The sequence below is a fragment of the Orycteropus afer genome, unplaced genomic scaffold (assembly GCF_000298275.1).
Source record: "Orycteropus afer afer isolate SDZICR_OR568_19922 unplaced genomic scaffold, OryAfe1.0 scaffold00015, whole genome shotgun sequence".
In the NCBI taxonomy this organism is placed as follows: domain Eukaryota; kingdom Metazoa; phylum Chordata; class Mammalia; order Tubulidentata; family Orycteropodidae; genus Orycteropus; species Orycteropus afer.
The window spans coordinates 21,393,513-21,399,519 of record NW_006921602.1 but is presented as its reverse complement, the minus strand read 5'-3'; positions in this window follow the sequence as shown (position 1 = coordinate 21,399,519).

The following is a 6,007-nucleotide window of genomic DNA, read 5'->3' as shown; positions in this document are numbered from 1 at the left end:
GAGGAGTGGCTGGTGGGTTTGAACCGCCAGCCTTCTGATTAGCAGTCAAGTGCCTTAGGCACTATGCTACCAGAGCTCCTATATTGATGTATATAGCTTTAGTTAATTCCTTTTTCTGTTTTTTTCTTTTTGGTCAATTTTTTTTTTTTTTAATGGTAAGTTTTTAAAACGCTCATTGCTTTATATGTCATAACTTTCAAAAAGGATTTGAGTTCTGGTTCAGGCATGACTTGGTAGCTGGTCACGACGTGGTAGCTGGTGTCAGACTAAACTCTTCCACAGAGAACAACTATAAAAGCAGGCATATATATTTTTTTAAAAACAGCTGTTTAAAGGCATTGAGAAGCAACCAAGACATCCAAGACTTAAGAGGCTATGATCTGGAAAAGAAGTTAACTACAGAGAAGTATGCTTGGTATCCCGCATGCAATTTCCTCTTAAGGCATTTGCTATCTCCTCTGCTGGACAAGATGGTGAAAAAACCAAGGAGAAAGTGGCTACTAAGAGGCTGGGAATCTAATCAGAGGTTGTGAAGAGACAAAAATTAGAATTCAAGACTTGCCATAGAAGGGATAAGACATCCCAGGCTTTCAGTTGACATCCTAAAAGGGGTATGTCTTATAAGTAAGGACAAGCTAGAAAGTGACCAGTCTCAACCATGGAGAAGCTATGGAAAGATTGGCTAAGAAGGGACGAGCCAACTCCTCCAGATATATTGGTTTCCTGAGTACAGTGAAACAATAGCCAAATATCCCAGACATGCCCTTTGAAAACCTAGAACCAAAGGAGGGTTTAAAAGAAAAAGCTGATTTGCAAAATTGTGAGCATGTTGTGTGTGTGTGTATAACTGAATATTCAACAGTTTTCAAAAACAAAAAATCAACCTTTGCAGTTAGAAATTGAACGTTGATATAGAGATATTTCAGATGGTGGGAATTGTAGATACTGGGAAGACTCACAAAGTGACCATGAAGCGAGCCAAGTTAAGGTCCCATTGGGTGCCATCTTATAAGGTGCTTAAACCCCATCAAGGCAATAGACACCATTGGAAAGGTCGTTAGATGGAGAAAATTGTTTAAGAGAATACTCTATTGGAAATCACGATCTTAATTATCTTAATAGCTATGTTGGAGGGTAGTGAGACACTACTTGAATAATTTCAAGGCTGATCTCTGTGAGGGACCGAATGTCCTGAATGTCCAACTTTCCCAAACTGCTATACCATTCCATCATCTCTAACATCAACTACTCCTTTTTTCAGTACTCTCCCTCCCATCCTAGAGTTCTGTATTTCACTGTAATGTCTCACAGAACCCATGAACTGCCAAGGAAATGGCTCATGTAGTTGTGGGGGCTGGCAAGTCCCAAATCCGTGGGTCAGGCATCAGTCTGGAAAATTCTTTTCACTCACATGGTTGCAGGGGCCAATGAACCTAAATCAGCAGGTCAGATGACTAACTGCTGTCCCAAGAACTGGGGATCAAATGATGACGAATCAGATGCAGAATACAGAGCAAGAGAGTGGATTTTGCCAGAGCATTCATATATATTGCATGCAGACGAGACCCTCAAGGAAACTAAGGGTGATGACTCAAGTCACACCCTCTAGTAAGGTAATGACTCAAGATATATCCCACCCCAATGCTGCCTCAATAACATAATGGACAACACATTCCAAAATGGGACTATAAGCACAGGCATAGAGACTAGGATTTACAGTACATTACAAAATGGAGGACTATGGCTAGAAGGGCCATGTTAAGTAATTCCCTGTGCTGCAGACACCCAAGAACCAACTTGACCAACTGCATGATGACTAAACTGCCTTCTCTGAAGTGTGAACTCAGTAGGGCTAGGACATTGGTTTGGCTGAGTTGGAATGTCCAAATTTGAAATCAGAGCTGAATTGGCTTGGACACTGGAGGAGAGACTGAGAGCTGCTACCAGGGATCTCCTTTCTCCATGCTAACCCCAGCATACTGCTTCATTTTGTCCCTCAAAGATGGTGCACAAATGCTAAAGAATATTGATTTGATGGAACACCAAGGTATTGGAAGCTCTGGTAGCGTAGTGGCCAAGGCACTTGACTGCTAACCAGAAGGCTGGTGGTTCAAACCCACCAACCACTCCTTGGAAGGAAGATGGGGCAATCTACTTCCGTAGTGATACTGCCTCGGAAACCCAAAGAGGGGTCGCTATGAGTCAGGTCTGACTCAACGGCATATAACAACAACAACCACAACCAAGGTATTAGCCCATTTAGGAAGGGGCATTTTCAGCTTACTTCAGATGCTAGTTCTAGGTACACAAAGACTAAGGCCTCACCAGCTCTCTCCCCTGGAGGACAAATAGTGGTGATAATCCTTAGTATTATCAGAAACATCCAACCTTAGCCTGGAAGTGACATTTGTTCCTTCTTGGCTTGCAACCCCACCCCTCTGGCGAGGAGGGATATTGGGCATGTCACCCAGGGTGAGCTGGTGTGGGTTGCCATTTTTATTTTGCCATATTCCATTTAGACCCTTTATAACCAGAGTATGAACTACATTTGGTACATTTCCTCTTAACTTCAACACAGGAGCTGGAATCCTTACATACCAGGGGCTGCTTTTCAGACGCTATGGAAATAGATGTATGTATTGTGGTGTTTACTCTTCCTTAAGTATGCATTTCATAGCCACAAGTATCTGGAAATAGGATAACACCTCAACTTGCCAAGAGGTCTTACATACGCTCTTTCTTGGCAGGCAGAAGACCTGAAAGACAGACCTTATTTCTTGCTTTACACATTTATTTTTTCCATACAAAACAAGGTAAATATATTTTACAAAAAAAAAAGGAAAATAATCCTACTAGCTGAATGCAATTGCTATTGGCATTTTGCTACATTTCCTTTCAGTCTTTTTTTCCTATACAGTTCTTTAAACTGTTACCACTACATTATCAGGAGCCCTAGTGGTACAGTAAGTAGTTAAGCTCTCTACTCTAACCAAACAATTGGCAGTTTGAGAACCTACTAGCTACTCTGCAGGAGATAGATGTGGCAGTCTGCTTCTGTACAGTCCTATGGGACCATTCTACTCCATCTGATACAGTTGCTATGAGTTAGAATCAACCCAACAACAATAGGTTTTGGTTACACAACAGTAGGAGCCCTGGTGACAGAATGGTTAAGCACTCAATTGCTAACAGAAAGGTTGGCAGTTCAGAATCACACAGAAACTCCATAAAGACTTGGTGATAGGCTGAATAAAGAATACAGTGAAGAAAATCCTATAGGGCAGTTATACTCTGTCACAAGGGGTCATTATGAATCAGAATTGACTTGACAACATCCCAACAACAATCAGCACAATGTTATGTGATTTTGTGTATGCTTTTATTGTCACTTTACACTATAGATTAAGCATGTTTGCTGTTAGTAGATTGTCACTTTTTTAAAATCCTGCATAACATCCCACTGAGTGAATCCCATCAATTACTGACCCATCCTTTTATTATTGGATATGTAAGTTCTGCCTTCCTACAATGAATAGCTTTGTGTTTGTAGCACTGTCCATGTTTCAAATGATTTGCTTTGTTTGGCTAGATGACCAAAGGCATGGGAGCTCTGGTGGTGTAGTGCTTAAGGCATTTGACTACTAACCAGAAGGCTGGTGGTTCAAACCCACCAGCCGCTCCTCAGAAGGAAGATGGGGCAATCTATTTCCGTAGTGATAACTGCCTCAGAAACCCAAGGAGGGTCACTGTGAGTCAGATCTGACTTGCCAGCAATGGGTGTTTTTGTGGTTTAGATGACCAAAAGTGGAATTTCTAAGATATCAAGTGAAAAAAAAATTTTTTCTTAGTTTCTATAAATGTTGCCAAAATGCCTTTCAAAAGATTTTACAAATTTGCACAGATACTAGTATTATGGATTGAATTATGTCCCCCCAAAATATGTGTTTTAAATCCTAACTTCTATACCTATGGTTAAAACACTTATTTTCGGGGGATGTAATTCAATCCATAATACTAGTGTCTGTGCCAATTTGTAAAATCTTTTGAAAAGTTTGATGTGATTGGTCTGTCTGCCTATGGTTATAATCCTATTTGGGAATGGGTTGTCTTTGTTATGTTAATGAGGCTGGATAAGTGTAGGATGTATCTTGAGTCAATCTCTTTTGAGATTAAAAGAGATTAAACAAGTGAGCAGAGGAGAGATGGAGTAAAATAGACACATGAAAATTTCCAAAGAACCAGGAAGCAGAGGTGCTAAGAGACATAGACCTTCTGAGAGCTGACAGAGAGAGAAAATCTTCCCATGGAGCCAGCACCCTGGATTCAGACTCCTAGCCTCCTAAAACTCAAGATAAATGGATTTCTATTTGTTAAAGCCATCCACTTGTGGCACTTTTTATACCAGCACAAGGTAACTAAGGCAACTGTTGTTGTTAGGTGCCATTGAGCGGACTCTGACTCACATTGACCCTATGTACAACACAGAATGAAGCACTGCCCAGGCGGGCACCAGCCTCACACCGCTTGCTATGCTTGAGCCCATCATTGTAGCCACTATGTGAATCCATCTTGTTGAGGGCCTTTTCCATTGACCTTCCACTTTACCAAGCATGATATATTTCTCCAGGGAATGGTCCCTTCTGACCAAGGAGCATTCTGGCTGCACTTCTTCCAGGACAATGTTTCAGGGCTATTCCTAAAGTTTTCCAGTAATATGTCAGACAGTGTTTCACTGTTATTCCTAGAGTTTTCACCGGCCAATTCTTTGAGAAGGGGATGGCCTCTTCCTTCTTCCCTGTCTGTCTTAGTCTGGAAGCTCCGCCGAAATCTGTCCACTATGGGTGACCGTGCTGGTATTTGAAATACTGGTGGCATAGCCTCCAATCTCACAGCAACACACAAGGTACCCTAGCAGGACAAACTGACAAATGAGTGGTGGAGCTAGCAATGTAAAAATGTAACAGTTTCTCCACTTCCCCCACTCCTCAGCTTTTATTATTAACATACCTTTTTTTTTTCCTAAATAATAGACTAATCTCACCTTAATTAGATTAATCTTTTCTTTTTATTGTTAGTGAAGTTTGGTTTCTGATTTTGTGATTTGCCTATTACTGTCCTTTTTATTTTTATCTATAAAGACAAGATTATTTTTTTAAGTAGCATATAATAAAAAATGTAAATAGAACAATAAGGTAAAACAATGAAGAGTAAGTTCCTCATTCTTAGCACCAATTTCTCCAGTTTCTCTTCTCAGAGGCAATCACTGTTTCTAGTTTCTTCCAAGCCAATTTCTTAATGTTTCATCCAGACCCAGAACATATATGCATCCCACAGGACACATTCATAGAAAAGTAAACAGCAGCAACTTGAAGGGATTTATAAAAGATGGTGAGGTAAGTGTGGGCACTAGGAACACCCCCCTCCTGTGCTGTTCCTTCCCCCACTGTGAGCTCCTCACAAGCCTCCCCCACCTTCCCCACAGCACCCTGCTACTTCTTAATGATCATGAAGGAGACCTGCCTGTGGACTGCTCACCTCAGGGTCTCAGAAGAATTATGAGCACACTCTGGGACTCCTGGGTCAGTGAGGTGACCCTGAAGGAAGACTGCCCACAAAGTTTTATTTCAGTGACTATAGTGTTAAATACATGAGAGAACTTCAACTTGAGAGGCCAGGGACTGTCTAAAGGCCTTTCAAAGAGATGTTGTTGTTGTTGTTCTTATGTGCCTTCGAGTCAGACCCAACTCATAGCGACTCCTCCTTGGGTTTCCGAGGCAGTATCACTACAGAAGTAGATTGCCCAACCTTTCTTCCAAGGAGTGCCTGGTGGGTTTGAACCACCAGCCTTCTGGTTAGCAGTCAAATCTCTTAGGCACTACGCAACAAGAGCTCCCCTCAAAGGGATACAGACACTCAAATCCAGACATGCTTCAGACTCTGCGCTTGAGCCCCAAGCCCTTGCTATGTCACCTCTGACGACCTGGTGGACTGTCCTTTTCCATTTGTC